Source organism: Neofelis nebulosa, chromosome 3 (assembly GCF_028018385.1).
Source record: "Neofelis nebulosa isolate mNeoNeb1 chromosome 3, mNeoNeb1.pri, whole genome shotgun sequence".
Classification (NCBI taxonomy): domain Eukaryota; kingdom Metazoa; phylum Chordata; class Mammalia; order Carnivora; family Felidae; genus Neofelis; species Neofelis nebulosa.
Window position 1 is genome coordinate 94,714,586 of NC_080784.1, and position 22,803 is coordinate 94,737,388.

Here is a 22,803-nt window from a genome sequence, read left to right on the forward strand (position 1 = left end):
AGGATATACCTCCAAATTACAGTTCACAGTGCCTGCCTAAAGCAGAGACATAATCACAATCTCAGAAAACATAAACATGCACACATACAAACACACACACCACCACCAGCACCATAACACTAATAATAATTGAGTAAAAACAAGAATGCAGCTGTGACATCTAGAAGATACAGATTCTCTATGGAGAGCTGTGCATTAAAAAAGATCCAAGACAAGAGAAAAGGCAAAAATAAAGTACCAGTATGTCATTTCTCCCCTCTCCTAGGTTGTACAGCATTTTATAAGGGAATACTTTAACCATCCAGCAAGTTCAGCACTTTCTGCCAAGCTAACACCTTTATTTTATTCATTAATTTTATATATGTAATATTAAAGATAATTTTAATATGGAAATGATTTTCAGCAAATAAATCAAACTGGAACAGATGTAAAATATAAACTCTGTTCATCTATCTTTGTAAAATATATTCAATTAAAGAATGTTTCATCTTACTTTGCTTTCTAGAACACTGAAAGTATAATCATCTGATAGATACCTTATGACTTAAGTTTATGTTAATGTGTATTACTTGTACATTTCTTCTTGCTTACTTCTAAATTTTATTTTGACATTGAGAAATGCTGCCATTTGGAAAGACCCGAAAAAAATGGACAAAAAAGTCAGTGCAACCCATGGTGGGAAACAACACAATAAAAATTGTAAACCTCTCCTATTAATGTATGATTACATAAGATTCTAATGACATATAGATAATTGTCAGTATAACAAAAAAATTAATGCCATTTTACACAATACATTAGTAACTAAAATGATTCATTAGCAGTGATGTATTCAATTTTTAACAATATGTTTGGTTAAAATTTATTAAAAGTAAATATTTTCTGTTTTATAATATTTTCCATGGTTTTTTAATACTGTTTTATTATATTTTTCATCAGGAGGACTCAAAAACACCATGTATACATTTTTCCTTGATTTTGTATATTCTGTATAAGTGAAAGTCATATTCAGTTTGAAGTTATGGCAGAGATGTGACCAATCTAAAGGAAATCTATAGAGAAATATAAGTTCTGGTGGTTGTTTTTTTCCCAAATTTGATTAATTGTGGAGCTACTTCTTGAGGTATAAAGGGAATGAGGCAAATTCAATATACTTTGCTTCCTACCTTTGATATTATAACACAAGTTTATCATAAGAGCAAAAGACACTGAGTAATTATAGTTGACAAATATAACTGTCTACTGTTAGCAGAGGTAACTGTGAATTACATGTTACTGTACAAATATTGTTTTTTCTCCCTCTGTAATTTGAAATTAGCTTCCAATTTAAAACTCTCAGGCACATGGCAAGTTTTCTTAACATAATATTGCTTTTTTATAAATCATATAATTATCAAAATTTTTTCAGTTAATGGGCAGTTTAAAAAATATAAGTAAAAAAACATTTAATTAGTAGAAAAACATTATGTGTACAAAATCATTGGGACTCTATTAGACTCAGTTTAGCTTAGGCATTAAAATGTGTGTGTGTGTGTGTATATATATGTTTGTAAAAGTCCAGACCAGCACTGTCTACTAGAAGTTTCTGCCATTATGGTGGATACTGAACACTTAAACATGGCTACAAATATTAAAATACTGAACTTTAGGGGCGCATGGGTGGCTCAGTCGGTTAAGCGTCCCACTTCGGCTCAGGTTATGATCTCTTGGTCCGTGAGTTCGAGCCCCGCGTCGGGCTCTGTGCTGACAGCTGGGAGCCTGGAGCCTGTTTTAGATTCTGTGTCTCCCTCTCTCTGACCCTCCCCTGTTCATGCTCTGTCTCTCCATGTCTCAAAAATAAATAAAACATTAAAAAAAAATTTTTAAATACTCAACTTTAATTTATTTTTGACTAATTTATATTTAAATATAAATAGCCACATGTGACTGGTAAATACTGTATTAAGCAGCACCAATCCATAGTATAATTTGTATAGCTGGAATGCTGTTGAGTCTGGAGCATGGTATACATTATTTTGTTTCCATTATAAAATTTTGTTTGTTTAACACTTATTCATTTTTGAAAGGCAGAGAGAGACAGAGTGCGAATGGGGGAGGGCCAGAGAGAGAAGGAGACACAGAAACAGAAGCAGGCTCCAGGCTCCAGGCTCCAGGCTCCAGGCTCCAGGCTCCGAGCTATCAGCACAGAGCCCGATGTGGGACTCGAACTCACGGACCATGAGATCATGACCTGAGCCAAAGTCAGCCACTTAACCGACTGAGCCACCCAGGCGCCCCAATGTTGTTTCCATTATAAAATTAGTTGTGTCAATTTTCATAAAGTCTTTAGATATCCTAGTATAACATCTATTGAAGATTGATTAACAAATGCAAACTGACAATAGGTAGTCCATCTAATTATGGGAAGATAGTATATTCTATTCCTCTATTCATTCTCAATCTACCTCCACACAGAGTAAAGATATAAAGAGAAAATCACTGTTGAACTTATACTCCTTCAAAAATATAATATATACTGAGACATGTAAATAACAAAGTTATGTATTTTTTCTATGTAAGTTATCCTATATTGCCCTCAAGTGTTTAGTCTATTAAAATGTGTATCCTGATTTTGGCACTTCTTAACCTGAGGATAAAGTATTGAGTTTGAGTATTTGGGTTTATTTTTATGTTTTAGCTTTTGTAGAGACATTATGTAACACGTTTTTCAAGTGCATATATTTAAGAATATAAATATATTAATTAAATAAAAATGAGGAATTATTCATCTACATAAAAAACTGTGATATTTCAAGCCATTTCCATTCAGCTAAACATATGAAGAGATGACTGACCATAACTGGTGAGCTGAAATACACAGAACTATAAGAGTATATGTTATACAAATATGTCAGGGACTCTCTAAAAGAACTTTTATAAATGATGCTGCAATGTTCTTTTTTAAACTGTCCATAAATAGGCCTTAGATAGATTAAGTTGACAAAAAATAGAGAACAGTCGTCAAACTTCCCTATTAGACAGCAATATTTTTTTCTACTTGAAATGCCATGTAGACAGATATCCATTACAATGAACATTCCTTATTTCTTCCCTGGTCACCACCTGAGCTAGAACTGTTCATGAAACATGAAATCCTCTCAATTCTTTATTATTATGTAAATACTTAATTACTTAATATTCTAATCAAATTCTCTTTTAGCATTATATCATTGACATCTTATATGTGAATATGAGATTCTAAAACTGTCTAATATTTTCTCTTTAATTTTTCATATCATATATTATCAAAAAGTATAAATAATGTCTTTCTTTAGATCTAATTAAGAAATTTGGAGATAAATCTTTTCTCCATATTGATTAGAGCTCTCTGAACACTTAACCCAAATTGCAATGTATCACCATGTATTCCTTGAAGAGTTCACATGAAAAAGGATCAATAGACCTTCAAAGTACTAGTTTACTAACTTCTTTGCTGTAGAGAAGCAGAGAAAAGTGCTAGAAAAACACTACAAAACAATGATAATGTCTCAGGCCTGTTTCAGTAAGAGGTAGAAGAGGCAAAATTTTTACCTTGCTCTGTACAGAATACAGTCACAACATGCATGTAATAAATATATTGAACCTTATCTATACAAATAAGTATTCAAACAAGGAGAAAATAAATCATGATTGTCAAACACTTGGCATTCCAAAACCATTTAAAGAAAATATAAATCTATTAAAATAACAAATAAGTCCAAAAAAAAATTGTTCTTCTTATCTATGGAATCCCAGAGAAGCCTTTACAATCTTTATTTTTAATCACTATTTTCATTTTTGGCTAGTCAGATGGTTCTAAGCTTTTATCCAAGTGCCCATAATTCTCTTCAGACCAAAAACAAAAAAAAGATGAGAATCCAGCTTTAAGGATGTGGATAAAAATATAAAATAATAATAAGAAGATAGTAAATTTTACACATCACATGGCAGGAGTCACTAGCAAGCAATTGGTAGTAAAAGCTGAAGAAGGTTTAGAATCTAAGTGATTTTACTAACTCATGGTTTCTACTCTTAAGGGGCAAAGCAAAAAATATAAATAAATAAATAAATAAATAAATAAATAAGTAAATTAGATACAGAAGAAAGTTTTCTATGTTTTAATTACTTTGAAGTTTAAATATTTTTAAAATTAGAAAATTAATCAAATGTATATTATACAAATATATAAAGAAAATGAAAACTGATTAAATTTAATTTATAAAAAGCTATATAAGAGTTAATAGTAAAACAAACACTCTTTAAGTCCTTCCTAGGTATTAGACCAGATTTAGCACTTCAAATGAATTAATTCATTCAATCCTAATGATACATTAATGTATTAGTTACTATTACTATCCTCACTTTGCAGATTGGAAAACTGACTAGGTGGTTGGCAACTTTGCCAAAGATGCAAACACTGGGAGGTGCAAATGCTTAAATTCAAATATAATCAGTGAGATTGTAGACCCTCATCTTTAATCCTTTTGTTCCACAGCTTCATGATCCCTTGAAAATTCCGGTTAACTCTACTAATCCTAATCTTTTTTCCTCTTCTAAATAATTATTTGGTAGGTATATTCTAAATGAATCCTATCTGTGCCATATAAACAGTTACTCATTTATTTGTTCAACAAACACTTTTTGAAGTAATTATATGAAAGGCCATGAACTAATCACTGGATTTATAGCACTGAACTATAATGTCATTGTATCTACTCTCACAAAGCTTATAATTTATCCACACAATAGATAAATATATAGTCACATAAATATAAGAATTAAAAAAATAAGAGACTCATTTTTTCCATGGTAAAAGTAAATTGAGTACTATGCTGAACAACAGTGGTGAGACTGGACTATCCTGTCATGCTTCTGACCTTACGGAAAAAGCTTTCAGTTTTTACCCATTGAGGATGATATTAGCTGTGGATCTTTTATATATGGCCTTTTTGATGCTGAGTTGTGTTCCTTCTAGCCTTACTTTCTTGAGGGTTTTTACCAAAAAAGGATGTTGTATTTTGTTAAATGCCTGTTCTGCATCTATTGAGGGAATCATGGTTCGTATCCTTTCTTTTATTAATGTAGTGTATCACATTGAACTGAATTGTAGTGTATCGTATTGAACTACTCCTGCAGCCCAGGGGTAAACCCCACTTGATTGTGGTGAATAATTCTTTTTAATGTCCTGTTGGATTTGATTTGCTAGTATCTTGTTGGAAATTTTTGCATCCATGTTCATCAGGGATATAGGTCTGTAATTTTACGTGGGGTTTTTGTCTGATTTTGGAATCAAGGTCATGCTGCCTCATAGAATGAGTTTGGAAGTTTTCCTTCCATTTCTATACTGGGATTCTTAGCTTCATCAATCAGACAACGAAAGAAATATAAGTCATCCAAATTGGCAAGGAAGAAGTCAAACTTTCACTCTTAGCAGATGACATGATACTCTATGTGGGAAAACCCAAAAGACTCCACTAAAAATGTTAGAACTGATACATGAATTCAGCAAAGTCACAGGATATAAAATCAACGTACAGAAATTTGTTGCATATCTATACACCAATAATGAAGCAGCAGAAAGAGATATCAAGGATTATATCCCATTGACAATTGCACCAAAACCCGTAAGGTACCTAGGGGTAAACAAGAAAGGGGTAAAACAACTATAATCTGAAAACTATAGAACACTTACAAAATAAATTGAACAAATGGAAAACAAAACAAAACAAAATGTTCCATGCTCATGGATTGAAAGAACAAATAATGTTAAAAATTCTATGCTACCCCAAACAGTCTACACATTCAATGCAAACTTTATTAAAATGCCACCAGCATTTTTTCACAGAAATAGAATAAACTATCTAAAACTTGTATGGAACCAGAAAAGACCCTGAATAGCCAAAGTAATGTTGAAAAAGCAAAGCAAACCTGGAGGCATCAAAATTCCAGATTTTAAGCTGTATTATAAAGTGGTAATCAGCAAGACAGTGTGGTACTGGCACAAAAACAGACACACAGATCAATGGAATAAAATAGAGAATCTAGAAACAGACCCACAACTACATGATCAACTAATCTTCAGCAAAACAGAAAGAACAGCCAATAGAAAAAAGACAGTCTCTTCAGCAAATGGCGTTGCAAAAACTGATAGTGACATGCAAAGGAATGAAACTGGCCCCTTTCTTGCATTATACACAAAAATAAATTCAAAATTGATAAAAGACCTAAATGTAAGACAAAGAACCATCAAAAACTTAAAGGAGAACACAGGCAGCAAACTTTTTGGCATCGGCTGTAGCAACTCCTTACTAGACATCTCCAGAAGCAAGGGAAACAAAATAAAAAATGAGCTTTTAGGACTTCATTAACTAAAAAGGAAACAAACAAACAATAACAACAAAAACACATCTGCACAGCAAAAGGAACAATCAGCAAAACTAAAAGCCAACCTACATAATAGAAGAAGATATTTGCAAATGACATGTCAAATAAAGGGCTAGTATCCAAAATCTATAAAGAACTTATCAAACTCAATTCCCCAAAAATAAATAATCCAGTGAAGAAATGGGCAGAAGACATGAACAGACGCTTCTCCAAATAAGGCAAACAAATGGCTAAAAGACACATGAAAAGACACATGAAAAGATGAAGTGATGCTCAACATCATTCATCATCAGGGAAATACAAATCAAAACCATGATTGAGATATCAGCTCACACCAGTTAAAATGGCCAAAGTAAACAACACAGGAAACAACATGTGTTGACAAGGATGAAGAGAAAAGGGAACCCTCTTACACGGTTGGTGGGAATGTAAACTGGTACATCCACTCTCGAAAACAGTACGGAGTTTCCTCAGAAAGTTAGAGATAAAACTACCCTATTACCCAGCAATTGCACTACTAGGTATTTATCCAACAATACAATAATACTTATTTGAAGGAGCACATGCACCTCAATATTTATAGCAGCACTATCAACAATAGCCAAATTATGAAAAGAGCCCAAATGTCCATTGACTGATGACTGGATAAAGAAGAAGTGGTATATTTATATACAATGGAATATTACTCAATCATCAAAAATAATGGCATTTTGCCATTTGCAACAAAGTGGATGAAACTGGAGTGTATTATGCTAAGCGAAATAAGTCAGTCAGAGAAGGAAAATGCTGTATGACTTCACTCATATGTGGAATTTAAGAAACAAACCAGATGAACATAGGGGAAGGGAAAGAAAAAGAAAATTAGAAAAAACAAAAACAAAAACAAAAACAGAGAGACAAACCATAAGAGATTCTTAACTATAGAGAACAAACTGAGTGTTGTTGGAGGGGAGGTGGGTGGGGAGATGAGCAAGGTGGTTGATGGGGATTAAGGAGGGCACCTGTGATGAGCACCAGGTATTATATGTGAATGATGAAGATCTGGGTTCTATTCCTGAAACGAATACTACACTATAAGTTAAGTTACTTTAAACAAATTTAAGAAAACATTACTCTTAGATAAATTTAGATATCCTGTTGGTATATTGATAAGTAGCTGTTGAAAGAGAATCTCCATGGGTCTCTTAAGTTTCTGCATGACTTCAGAGTAAGAAACCTAGACCATTTAATTCCAGACAATCTTTTCAAAGATGCAGGTTTTTTGTTTGTTTGTTTGTTTGTTTGTTTGTTTGTTTTAGCATTTGATCTCTTATTCCAAGATTCAACATAAATTCCCTTGCTTCTTTGGACCCTCAATCATTTAATGTCCCTCTAAATAATATCTTTGTTTTACCATCTTAATAAAACTATAATATGTGAAACACTGTTATGCATTTCCACAGGAATTACAAAAATAGCCACTATAGTAGTTTTTAAAATGCAATTTTTAAATTCATTTTTATATACACAAAATCTTTTTAAAAGTATTTATAATCTCAAAACCTTGTTATTGCTTTATAACTGAAGCAATATTATAGACTTCAGGGGAAGAAGAGTTAATAGTATAATTTGCGACTTCCATGAAAATAACAAATAAAACATAATTGCAATCTTCTGCATGATTAATAGGCTAGAATTACATCTTTAATTTCATCATGCAGTATGTTAACTATGGTCTTTTGGTTAAATAAATTTAATTTCCTAGGAGATCAAGCTACTACTACATGAATGCAGTTTCTGAATACCTCGTATTATTATTTTTAATTTAATATCTACTGAATTTGATTAATGGTTTACTTTGATTAATTTTATTTTCAAAAGACCCTAGCTGAAAAACTTCATTTTATTAAATATCATTGCTTGAACAGAACAAGGTAGTGATGAGTTTCTATCTTAAAGGTGTTTTGATATATACATTACAAAAGTAAAAATATAATTTGATGTGTTTCATATTATTACCCATAATCTTAGGAATTTTTTCTAAAATTAGGATAATATGAAATAGATTCTAAACTAAAAGAAAAAAAAAGATCTGAAAATATGGTATACATAGACATTTCAACCAAAGACATAAAGTACAATTCTGAGGAAAATTTTGACAGAAGTTACAGGACTCAAAAGCTAATTCAATCTATTTCAATCCACTTTTAGTAAAATCCTGGCAGAGGGGATCTATTTATCTATATAAGCATTATGTCACTTTTGAAAAAACTACTGTTAAACTAGTTGTATTTCTGAGTCACAGTCAATTTCTCCACAATTCTCTGTATATTTCAACATATTTTGAAACAAAGTGGAAACTAATAAAACATTATATAAATAGTGTCAAAGTTAGTAGTAATCACAAAACTAATATGTGATTATTTGTGTAAATATACATATACACACAAACTAGACATACGCCTATTACGTTTATATGTATAATACATACATTCACACTTTCATATGGTTGCCAAATAAAGTTTTTCATTAGTGCATCCTCATTGCTACCGCAGTGAACAAAAGACAAAAACTCTTGCACTGATTAAGCCTATATTTAATTATATAGATAAGCAACAAAGTATTCCCAGAACCAAAGGAATGATCAAAAATATAATTACGATTAGCTCCAATTAACAGCTATAAATCATGGAATTACAATGACTTTGTTCTTGCTTTGGCAGCACATATACCAAAATTGAAATGACACAGAGAAAATAAGCATGGCCCAATACAAGGCTGAGAAGCAAATTCGTGTTGTTCCATACTAAGAAAAAAAGAAAATGGTAGCTATATGTGGGGATAGATATTTTCATTAGCTTGATTGTGCCAATTATTCTACAATGCATATGTATATCAAAACAAGTTGCACACCTGAAATATATACAGTCTTTATTTGTCAATTATACCTCAACAAAGATGAGAAAAAATATTTTACTTATGCTGCTACCACTATTCATTCTGCCATGACAAATATGGCGTACCAACATTTATATTGTTCCATTTACTATGCTCCTTTACATATGTCATCAGGCTCATATTCTCAACAACCTGATTAGGTATATATTGTTATTGCCCTTTTATTGATAAGAAAAGAAAGGCTCAGAGCTTATCAATGTCTGATATCTATAAGAAGGTAATGGGAATAGCAGTAAATATAAAGAAAGAGCAATGTCTGTATATAAGACAATTAGTTCAAAAGGCATATTGTATTTGGATATGTTAGGTGCTAAAAATATAAATATAGATATGATTTTAAGACCTATGTTCTAGATATATATGGAAACAATAATTATGACATAACATAATATATGGTAAGTTATACATTGTTGAAGGTAAATGGAAATGACTCATTACCAAATCTTAAAATATACTTAAAAACTTAAATATTTATTTATTTTTAAGAGATACAGATGGGGGGTCGGGAAGGGCAGAGAGAGAGGGAGACACAGAATCTGAAGCAGGCTCCAGGCTCCGAGCTGTCAGCAGAGAGCTTGACAGGGGGCTTGAGCCCACAAACTGTGAAATCATGACCTGAGCCGAAGTCAAGTGCCCCTAACTTAAAATAAAGTCTAAAAAATAATGATGACATTAGTTATTTTAACTTTGGTAACTGTACATACTTACTTTCTTTTTCTTTTTTTTTTTTAACGTTTATTTATTTTTGAGACAGAGAGAGACAAAGCATGAGTGGGGGAGGGTCAGAGAAAGAGGGAGACACAGAATCTGAAACACGCTCCAGGCTCTGAACTGTAAGTACAGAGCCCGACGTGGGGCTCGAACTCACAGATGGCAAGATCATGACCTGAGCCGAAGTCGGACGCTTAACCGACTGAGCCACTCAGGCGCCCCCCCCCCCTTTTTTTTTTTAATTTGAGAGAGAGAGACAGAGACAGAGACAGAAAGACAAAGAGAGAGAAAGAGTGCTCAGAGGAGAGGGGCAGAGGGAGAGAGAAAGAATCCTAAGCAGGATACATGCTCCGCGTGGAGCCCGTCGTGGGCTTTCTTCCCATGATCCTGGAATCATGCCCTGAGCTGAAATCAAGAGACGAACACTCAACCGAGGCGCCCCAGTAACTGTACATAAATTATATATACATAGATACACATATATATGTATATATATATATATATATATATATATATATACATATATATAATTAGATATAGATTAGATAGATTAGATCAATTACATATATATATATATATACATATATATATATATAATTAGATATAGACCAACCATCAGAGCACTAGAGAAAGAAAAGAGGTAAGAAAAGAGAAAGAGAAAGAGAGAGAAAATACATTACTTCTTAACTCAAGTTATTACAAATGATTAAATTTAATAAAGACTAAAGCATTTTACAAAATAATGAAATAAAAAATAATTCAGCTTATTTTTTTCTGAAATTGGGGGTGGTAATTTAATCTTCTGTAGTAATTACAAAGAAGAGAAGAGCCACAATTCTTACCAAAATTTGATGGATAGCTGCCAAGTACGCTGGCATCTGGTTTACATTGTCTTCCTTTTTGCTTTTGTTTTTTACAGTCTTTTAATATCTTTATACTGATAGCTCTTTCAATGATCAATAATTAGAATAACAGGATTAAATCACCAAACACTTGAGTAGCTGACAACATGAAATAGAAATACACACTACAATGAAATAACTAGCATTGGAAAAAATAAAATTATAAAAATTCATTCAAATGATAGAATAGATATAATTAATATCAAGAGAGAAAGATGATAAAACATTTTGACTACTTAAAACAACAAGAGTCTAGAGAAAAAAATTGCTTTTGAGAAAATGCAATTGATAATATAACTTCCAAGTTGAAAAAAGGAATTGTCTGTGTATTAGTAAACTGGACAAAGTGAGAGTATCTAGATGCAAACATAAAAAGATACAAATAGATATAATAGATATTTAGATAGATAGATAACAGATAGATAGCAAAGAGATAGATGGGAATTGGGAGAGGACATTCAGTTATGTGAAAGATAGACATAGAAAGAAAACACTCACAGACTTGGGGTTGTAAAAGTCAGAAGCACTGGATTTATCTCAAGAACTTAGAAAAAGCAGGGGCGTCTGGGTGACTCAGTCGGTTAAGCATCTGACTTCAGCTCAGGTCATGATCTCACACTCTGTGAGCCCAAGCCCAGTGTCGGGCTCTGTGCTGACAGCTCAGAGCCTGGAGCCTGCTTCAGATTCTGTGTCTCCCTCTCTCTCTGCCCCTCCCCTGCTCATGCTCTGTCTCTCTCTGTCTCAAAAATAAATAATAATAAAAAAGTTAAAGAAAGAACTTAGAAAAAGCAACAAAAATTAGGGAAAAAAATGATACATATGTGCACAGTGATTAGGAGCATATTCCGAAAAGAAAGTCCAGAAATCAAGCCAAGAGGTGGTTAGTTCTTTGAAAAGATCAATAAAATTGACAAACTTTCAAGATGGATGTCACCTAAACTTTTGTAATTATTTCCAATATACACATCTATCAACTCATTATGTTTTATATCTTAAACAAATACAATGTTATATGACAAGTAAATCTCAACAAAACTGGACACAACAAATAAAATTGAGAAAACACTGGAAAATTGTTTTAAAAAATAGGAGAAGGAACAAATACCAAAAATCTGTACTAAAAATGAGTAGTAATTATACACCAGGTGCCAGCAATCCTTTTTTCCTTTTTTAAAGGATCAGATGGTAAATATTTTAGGCTTCTTGTTGTCACAACTCAACCTCTTGGTCTAACTACTCAAACTGTTTCTGCTGTTGTGGCATAAAAATAGTTATAGACAATATGTAAATGATTGACCATGGCTATGTTCCAGAATGCTTTATTTATAAAAACTGGCTGACTCACAGGCCACAAGTTGCTGACTGCAGTTTTTTTTTTTTTAAGAGAATTCAAGAGTAATTAATATTGCATGTCAACTACACTCAAAGAGCAAAATTTTTAAAAATTTAAAAATAAAATGAATAGGTTTCTTTTTTTTTTTTTTAAGTTTTTTTTTTTTTTCAACGTTTATTTTATTTTTTGGGACAGAGAGAGACAGAGCATGAACGGGGGAGGGACAGAGAGAGAGGGAGACACAGAATCGGAAACAGGCTCCAGGCTCTGAGCCATCAGCCCAGAGCTTGACGCGGGGCTCGAACTCACGGACCGTGAGATCGTGACCTGGCTGAAGTCGGACGCTTAACCGACTGCGCCACCCAGGCGCCCCTGAATAGGTTTCTTTTTAAGAAATATATAATTCAAGAAACTTATAAACTACTTTTGTGGATAACATATATACTAAAAGATAAATCGGGACATATTAAAACTTTTAGCACAATAAATTTGAAATGTACATAAAATACACAATTGTCTAGAACATGTATTTTTCCAAAAGTAACCTAAAGTTAAATAGAAAAGCAGAATTGTCTATAGCAAATCCATTCATCTCATAAAGATTATTTCCAGCCTTGATGGCTTTACTGGTACATTGTTCTAAACATGAGGCAATAATTCCAATATTACATATAATTTTTTGAGCATAAAGCAGGAGGGAATGCATTCCAATTCTCTTTATTTATTTAATTTATTTTTTAAGACAGAGAGCAGTCAGGGAGGGGCAGAGGGAGACTGGGAGACAGAATCCAAAGCAGGCTTCACACTGTCAGTGCAGAACCCAATGCAAGGCTCAAACTCACCAACTGTGAGATCATGACCAGAGCCAAAATCAAGCGTCAGACACTCAACCAACTGAGCCAACCAGGCACCCCATTCTAATTCTTTTTATGAAGCTACACTAACCTTGATATCAAAACTTTCCAGGCTGGTAAAAGAAAATTAAAGTCAATCTAATTTATTTTTTTAAAAAAGAAAATCTTAAAGATTATCAAGCATAAATCAACAATGCATTTTAAAAAAAAAATGTGGCATCATGGACAAAAAGGTTTATTCCAAGAAACCGTGGAAAGCAATGGTGGCTTCATATGAAATTATCAATCAATGTGTTGCACTGAAACAAAAGAATTAACAAAATTATAAGCTTACTTTATGCCATGGTCTTAAAATAAACCTTATATTTATCAACCTACAAATAATGGAGAATATGCTGAACTTGATGAAGTCTGTTTTCAAAAATCCTTTGAAAAACATAATACTTAATGATGAAATGCTAAAATATTTCCTTTGAGATTGGGGATAAGATAAACATAAATATCGTAAATAATTCTAAATTTATCATACTGGAGATCTTAGACATGGCGGCAAGATTTTTTAAATTAAGAAAATGATTAGAAAAGGGAGAACAAATGGTCATATCATGGAAGCTATTTTTATGCACACAGAAAATTCAAAGAATCATTAGATATGTTGTGCTAATTAATAACAACTTTTACCAAGATTCTTTGACACAAACTCATATGTGAAAATCAACTGCATTTCTATATATTAGCTACAAACACTAAGTAAAATACCACAGATACAACAATAGAATTTTAAAATCAAGTTATTAAGAATAAGTCTAACAAAAAGTCTTCCAGATCTTCTAGAAAACAACAAAAAGCTTATTGACAATAATTAAAGATGACACAAATGCATTGAGAGTTTTGCCATTATTAGGTTGGAAAAGAAGTTAAAGAAGTCATTTCTCCTCTAAGTTCATCTTTATCATCAATCCATCCCAAGCAAAAGCTCAGCAAGATTTTATTTAAATATCAAGCTAATTCAATAAGAAATGTTAAATATAAAAATGTCCAGTATGTAGTATGTAGTCTCTTAAAGAAAATAATAAATTGGGGACTGTATTATAAAATATAAAAATACAGTGTGGTATTAGAAAAACAATAGATAAATAGATCAATGGAATGGAATATATAGACCATAATAAGAAAAATGCTTATATGGCACATGGTATTTGGGAGAGGTGATACCATAGATCAGTGATACAAGATGGATTTGTCAAGAAGTGGTGCTGGTAAAACTGATTATGCCAATGAAAAACAATTAAATTGACCTCGTAACTCACACCGTATATAACAAGTTCTCCTTCAGGGAATAAATATTTAACGTAAAAGGTAGGCAAGAATTGCATAAAAATAAAGAAAAATGCATTCTACGTGTGCTTTATGAAAGGTGAAATCTAAGTGCTCAACCTGTATATAATCAGAAAAATGCACATGAAAATGTTATTAGATATTGTATACACAACAGCTTGATACAAATGAAAGTCTTACAACAGCAACTTTTGGCAAAGATAGAATATTGAGAATTTTGTATTCTTAAATGCTGAGAATGGAAATTGCTATTTCCGTTTTTGTGAAGAATTTTGCATTACCTAGTAATATTGAAGATAATTATATACTCTGATCAGGAAGTGAATTCTAATCCTAGGTTTACATGTATATGTTCATTAAGAAGAATAAAACAGAACATTTACAGAGTCAATCATATACTCAAAACAATGTAAATATTCATCACCAGTATAATGTGATATATTAATACCATGAAATACTACATTATGGAAAATATTAAGGTATTTTATTTAGATACATCAATATGGTATTCTCTCACAACATAATAATGAATGACACGATGTCGCAAAATAATGCATGCAGCATGATTCGGTTTAACTAAAGTTTAAAAACACAAAAAGTAATTTAAATGGCTTGTAAAAATTTACTAGATACTAAATCTATACAGATAATCATGGAAGTTATTTTAACAAAATTCAGGATATCGATTGCCTTTAAAATGTAGAAAAAGGGTTATTATCATGAAGGGGCTTCTAAGACACCAGCCACAGTCAATATATTTTAAATGTTTTCAGTTATTGTCTTTGACAGTGTGTGAGTAGGGGAGGAGCAGAGAGAGAGAGAGAGAATGGGGACAGAGGATGTGAAGCCGACTCTGTGCTGACAGCAAAGAGCCCCATGAGGGGCTGGAACTCATGAACAGTGAGATCATGACCTGAGCTGAAGTCCAAGGTTCAACTGACTGAGCCGCCCAGGCACCCCTACATTCAATGTTTTAAACTAGTGTTGGTTACACAGGCATTTGCTTTAAGGTTATTATAGTCATAGTATATAATATATATTATATGATCCCTGTATTATTTCATATATACGCTTATATAGAGAGTAAAATAACCTTGGTTTACAGGCATAATGCATTCCAGAAACATGTTTGTAATTCAAAGCACTTGCATATCAAAGCGAACTTTAAAAACTGTTGGCTCCCTTGAGATCATGTGATGTTCAGCGTCAGGTACTAGTTGTATTGTAAGACATAGCTTGTTCACCTTCCAGGTGGGGCCGGGAGCCACCATGTCCCACGGCTCCAAGCAGCCCTTCCTGGCCACTGCATGAGTGCGACATCCTCTCCCCCAGCCCAGTCGGGGCTGCAGCCCAGCCCCCGCCCGTCCTGTCCGAATTCCTGGCCCCCCCCCAGGATCTTGACTCCCCCCCCACACATACCCCAGTTAGGACCTCCCTGGCCTCTTCCCCCACCCCTGCTGCTCCCCAGCCCAGCCCCTCCCAGGGGTCCCTGCCGCCCCTCTTGTGCTCCTGCCCTGTCCTGCGAATAATGACCCCATTGGTGTATTGTAAAACATAGCTTGTTTATTATGTTAAAATCTATTAGAAATGTTTGCTCATCTTGTGTAACACTTGCAGAACAAGTTACTCGCAATCCAAAGTTTTACTGTATATGAAAGTAAAATATACTAAGCAAATTGTATCTAAGGGAAATATATATATCAACAGGCATATCAGAAAAAAAAGTAGAATTTGTGGCAAAAAAGAGAAACACTTATAAAGGAAAAAAAAAGTATTTCATATTTATAAAAGTACATGGATTAGCCAACATTGATACCAGAAACATTTACCTAAATGGAGATAAATTAAATGCAGTACATAGGAAAAAGCGGGTCTTAAATTTCAATTTCACTAAGCAGAAAAGACTTATGTGGATGCTTTTAATACACACACATACATACACACACACATATTTTGCTATGCTTTTTGTTCTCTTTTTTCTCCCACCAAACAATGTGTCCTCACCATATTTCCATTATTCATATTAAAAATTGTACAGATTCACTTCAGGAGGTCTCATCTGAGGACATTTACCTGTCACTCAGCTGTCTCAGTACGCTGGGGCTCTGCCCAGCTGTTTCCTGATAATTTTATTCTTTTCTTCCTGGGTTAGAGCCGATGTTTTCTGAATGCTGTACATCCTTTATAATATATTACTCTTATATTCATGGAACATAGTACTAAGTAAGTTTCTCCAAAACAGGTGCACAGAAGGAAAATAGTTTGAATATCTAAAAAAGTTTGTTTTTTTTAACTCTTGAAAAAAATTGGTTGACTATGTTTACAGTCTTAAAATAATTTTCCTCTCAAATTTGGAGATTTTATTTGTTTTCTCTGATACAAAGTGTTGATGGTAAAAGTTGTTCCCTAAACTATCCACATTGCTCTTAAGGGGACAGATGGTCGTTTTCCATTTCTCTCAGACATAATGTTACATTTGGCAACATATATTGATCAAGTGGTTACATTGTGGAAGTTTTATTTTATTTTTTTTCTGATGCCCAAATCTACAAGAGAATCACCAGCTCATTCCAGATACTGTTCAAATTATTTAACAAATTTTCTCTGGGCCTTTGCTACTGATGTTCACTACCGGTTGTTCTTTATGATTTATGGGGTTCTGCTTTTATTGGTTCTTGTCAAAGATTCTGGGGTATTGGTTTATTTGCATAGAGTATGACACTAGGTTTTGATGTCCAGCTTAAGCAACTATTTTCTAGACGAAACTTGAATTAAGATTTGTGTTTTTAAAAAAATTTTTAAATGTTTTTTATTTATTCTTGAGAGAGAGAGACAGAGACAGAGCACGAGTCGGGGAGGGGCAGAGTGAGAGAGGGACACAGAATCGGAAGCAGGCTCCAGGCTCTGAGCTGTCAGCACAGAGCCTAACGCGGGGCTGGAACCCACGAACCGTGAGATCATGACCTGAGCCGAGGACGTTTTACTGACTGAGCCACCCAGGCGCCCCTAAAATTTGTGTTTTTAGCCTCACTTTTCACTGTCTACTTTTTTTTGTTGTTTTTGTTTTGTTTTGCTCACAGCATCCCAAGCAGTTTGGATTCCCCTTCCACTAGAAACCCACATGTGTATGTTCTTGGTGTCTGCCTCCTATACTTCTTTATATTTCCTGATATTCTTTAATCTCCTTTCCTTCTTCCAGAAATTTGTTGAAGCCTCTTGAACGCTTAAGACCTTTCTCATTTCCTATGCTGTTATATTTAATTTCCTTTTGTACTTCATTTACAACTTTGCATAGCTGCATGGGAGATGTAGTCATATTTTTCAAACTAAATGTAAAAATATGTTGTTTTAAAATGTGAATAGCAGTCAAATTTCTAATAATTGAGCAATAGTTGAGGCTATTCATTTAATTTTCATTGACATTTCTCTCTCCGCAAGAAAAATTGGTGCTCTCTTTCCATAAGACAGTACTAAGAGATAATACCTACTTGTTCAGATATAGAAATATAGTTTTCCAGGAAATTGGAGACCATCTTATTCTCAAGATAGACTCCTTCTACAAAAACTCACAATAAACAGCTGTATAGATAAGAATTACTTTTATTTTGCAGCTTAAAAAATAAATTTCAAATAGCTATCCTAATTGGATGTATTATTAATGAAATACCCTTTCTATGATAAAAATTCTTAGAAAGCAGATCAGATTGAATTATCAAAGGTTGCTTACAAAATATGGATTCTACTAAAGGAAGAAAGGCTATTGGCTTTCAATGAGCATTCATTCTGAAAAGGATGTGATCAGATGTCTCTACAGATGTCATAAGACTAGTCTATACAGTGTCCCTTTTCTCTTGACAACTCTTCATAATCATTGCCTACTTTATTCTTTCTGTAGACCAGTTCTCTCTGGTCTGATGCTCTTTAGATACATTTATAATTGTGAAAAATTTTAGTAAAAAAAAATAAATAAATAAACCTGTTGGTTCACTTTATTTAATTTTATTAGAGAAGTTTAGATAAGATTTTGTGCCAGTGATACAGCTGTGCCGATGTAGTCCAGGTGTATTCCAACCCCACCTTACTGGAATTCAGTCCTAGTCCCATGATTATACTTGAGTGGCCAACAATTGTTTTCCTCCATATTTGTGTGAAATAGTTTTGGATTCCGTTAAAACTTCAGTTGCCATGATGATGTGTAAGTTTCACTTTTGATTTCTTAAAAGTTAACTATATAGCTGACTCTTGGACAACATGGGTATGAACTGCATAGGTCCACTTTTACGCAGATTTTGTTGTTATTGTTAAATGCAGTAACTGTAATTTCCCCTCCTTATGATTTTCTTAAAGACATTTTCTTTTCTCTAGCTTACTCTGTTGTATGAATATAGTATATAATAAATATAATATATACAACATGTGTTTACCTACTGTATATATTATTTTTTTTTTTTTTTTTTTTTTTTTTTTTTTTTTTTTTTTTTTTTTTTTTTTTTTTTTTTTAAAATTTTTATTTTTGGGACAGAGAGAAACAGAGCATGAATGGGGGAGGGGCAGAGAGAGAGGGAGACACAGAATCGGAAGCAGGCTCCAGGCTCCGAGCCATCAGCCCGGAGCCTGACGCGGGGCTCGAACTCACGGACCGCGAGATCGTGACCTGGCTGAAGTCGGACGCTTAACCGACTGCGCCACCCAGGCGCCCCACCTACTGTATATATTATTGGTAAGGCTTCCAGTCAACAGTAAGCTTTTAGCAGTTAAGTTTTTGGTGAATCAAAAGTTATACATGAATTTTTTATTATGGTAGGGTTCAATGCCCCTCACCCCTGTATTATTCAAAGGTCAACTGTATTTTCATATTTGGTAATATCTTAGTTTTGCATTCAATATTCAATATTCATCTAGTCACTATCATATCCTCCATATTTTTATAGAGGTGAAGTGAAATTTGTGGCTTTTCTAATTTTTACCATGTTGTCTAATAAAAAATCTCTCAATGTCAATTTTTTTAATCTATTTTTTTCTGGTTAGAGTCCCCTCTCTAGTTTCTTATATAATCTATCGTTACTTCAAAACTGATTTAAGTGGTAACAACAATAATCTTAGCTATTTCTCTGTTTCCCACAATAAATGTAGCATCTGAGCCCCACTTCTGAGAAATGTATCACCCTTTAAAATAACATTTATCATTTCTATAACACACCAAAACATTTTGCATACTAAAATAGTAAAACATTCTTGATCACTTTTAATAGTCATATCGTCAGAAACAAGGGACACAGGCTGACTTTCAATGTGAGCACTGGAGCTATCAATACTTATAAAACAATTCTCCTTAAGGAGACGCAAACAATGCAGCACAAGGTCATTCTATCAGTGAAGGAAGATCAATTCAAAGATGAAATGAACATGGATTTCCATTCTCAGAGCTTTTTTTTTAAAAGAAGTTATAAAATGCTAATTCCTGGGTTTAGACTACAGTCTTGCTATATAAGTGTTGCAGATTGGATGTTTGTATCTCCATACATTCATACATTGAAGACCCAGTCCCCAATGTGATGGCATTTGGAGGTGGGTCACTTAAAAGGTAATTAGGTCATTTATGGTGAAACCCTCATGAATAGAATTAGTGCTCTTCACAGGAAAGACACAAGAGAGATGATCTATTTCCACCATGTAAACACATAGCTGTCTGAAACCTTGGAAGTGAGCTCTTATCAATAATTGAATCTGCTGGAACCCTTAATCTTGGACTTGCCAGTCTCTAGAACTGTAAGGGTAAGTTTCTGTTGTTTAAGCAACCCAGTCTGTATTTTCTAAAGCAGCCTGAGCTAAGACCATAAGTCTTCAGAATTTATATATATTTTTAGTCTTTAAAAAATAATTTGTGAGAACATTTGACTGCAAGAAAGCTGCTGTCCATTTCAAATAACACATATTTTACACTGAAAGCCATTTACTTCTTAAACCCAAAGTCTACATTATTGCTTTTATAAATGTTTAGTCTATATTTGGGTATAAATAAAATGTACAATATAAAAGTCATGGGCTCGTGTTTAACATCTCAAAAACTTCTGAAAAAAAAGCTAAAATTCCCCTTTTTTTCCATTTTATCTTTTCTATAATGTATCTTTATAGTCTTCCAAATTTGATAACTTTTTTTTTTCTATTTGTTACACTATTTTACTTAGAAGGACAAGAGTATAGATCAGGCAAATAATATGTACAAGTTTACTCTCTACCTTGATTACATTCCTGCTTTATTCCAGTTTCCATAAAATGTATTATGTAAAATAGATTTGAAAATATATATTTTACAGTCAACATTTATTTGGTTGTAAAAATAGAAACATCAGAATAAAATATAAATAAATAATAAGCTTTACTTGTGAGCCTCTCCATCTTTTCAAGTGGATCAGGTAGACGGATGGCACTTTAAATAACATGTTAAATTTATAGAGAGAATACATTAAATAGAAAAGAAAGTAGTGGAAAATAGGAAAGCCTTTCCATTAAGGGTTTCAGATATGAAATGTTCTATTCAGACACAGACTAAGCCTAAAATGAGAGATATTTTTTTTAACTGAAAGAGCTAGAGAGTAATTAAAGGTAATTGGCATGTTATTATTCTTAAAAGGTTCCCTTTTCTGTGCTAAGAATACCAGGGAACAATTGAATAGATAAAAAGCGAACTATAAATTGCCAAATAGATCTTTTGTATAACAATGCAGCTCTCTAGACAAAAGATATTTCAAAACCATGAAAAAGAGGGAGGTGTATTTGCCTGATTGGCCCCACATCCCTCCTGACCACAGTGAAGTGGCCCCAGATTTTTAAACTCACAGCCTTAGGAGCCATCTTAGTAGGTTAAGAGAGACTCAGAAGTGAATGAGATCAACCTGAGGGAGACCAGTTGGTTGCCAGAATTTAACATTAGGTAAGTAGAAAATCACTTGATAAATGAAATTGAAAGCTGAATAAATACTTTTATTTAAGAATACCTATGGCAGATTGAGGCTGTTAACATTATTGATCCAATCTGGAGGGCCCTCCCTCTTGCCCTTTCTCTATCCGAACCTGCATATTTTTTCTCAGAATTGGATCAATACACGTTCTCATTATGAAGCCATTTATTTACTACCCTACCCTTCAATGAACTCTTTTGTAAAGACTTCTATCCTACCTGCAGTCAATCCAGTGGCACACTATTCCTCTCTTTAGTTTCTCAGACCAACTAAGACTCCCTCTAATTAATCTAATCTTAATCTAATTAAAATATAACCCCTTACTCATGTATTCTCTCTAAAACAAGATTTTTTTTTCCTGATTCATAAATTTACCAAATTCATTTAAAGATAGTTCTTATGAACCTCCACTACTTCCTCTATTTTGAAGGCAAAAGTGGTTTTCCGTGTTTTGTTCATTTGCCTCATCTTTTCTTTATGGCTTCTTTCTTAAAGACTTCAGGTATATTTTATTTATGGGCATCACAACTTGTTAAGTAAAAGTTTAGTTGAAGCACTGGAGTAAAAAGGTTTTTTTTCAGGGGCTCCTGGGTGGCTCAGTCGGTTAAGGGTCTGACTCTTGGTTTCCGCTCAGGTCATGATCTCGGTTTGTGAGGTTGGACACTGAGTGGGGCTCTGCCTTGTTGGCACAGAGCCTGCTTGGCATTCTCTCTTTTCCTCTCTCTCTGCCCCTCCCCTACTAGCGCTGTCTCTGTCTCTCTCAAATAATAAGTAAATAAACTTTTAAAAATAAAGCTTTTTTTTTTTTTTTTTTTTTCATGCTGTACATGGCCCCGGGCATTTATCAGAAGTAAAGGGTTCTTCACTGCAACGGCCCTCCTTATACCACTTTCGTACCACTTAGTTCTGACACTGTTTTTACTGTTCGATTACATGCACTTTCAAATCATTTCTATAGCATTATTGAGATATAATCAACATCCAGAAAAATGGCACACATTTAATGTACACAGTTTGTTGAGTTTGGGCACACACAGACACACACACTTGTACTTTCACCACAGTTAAGGTAGTAAACATATCCACAACTTCCAGAAGTTCCCTTGTGTCCTTTTGATGTTTTGTGTGGTAAGAACACTTGAAACCTACCCTCTTAATACACTTTTTAGTGCACAACACTCTACTGTGAACTATAGGCTCCACATTGTACAGCAGATACCCAGAATTTATTCACCTTGTATAACTATAATTTTGTATTCCTTGAATAATATAAGCCTAAAACGTAGCTCTTGAAACAACTCACAGGATCCAAAATTAAAGTCATGCATGAATGAAAAACTGATTTATATGTGGATATTTTACAT

The 22,803-nt window shown here is 33.4% G+C and overlaps 1 pseudogene; it reads left to right on the plus strand.

The window, feature by feature from the left end:
* Positions 1–9,092: 9,092 nt before the first annotated feature.
* LOC131508240 (U6 spliceosomal RNA) lies at positions 9,093–9,192 on the plus strand (annotated as a pseudogene).
* Positions 9,193–22,803: the final 13,611 nt, after the last annotated feature.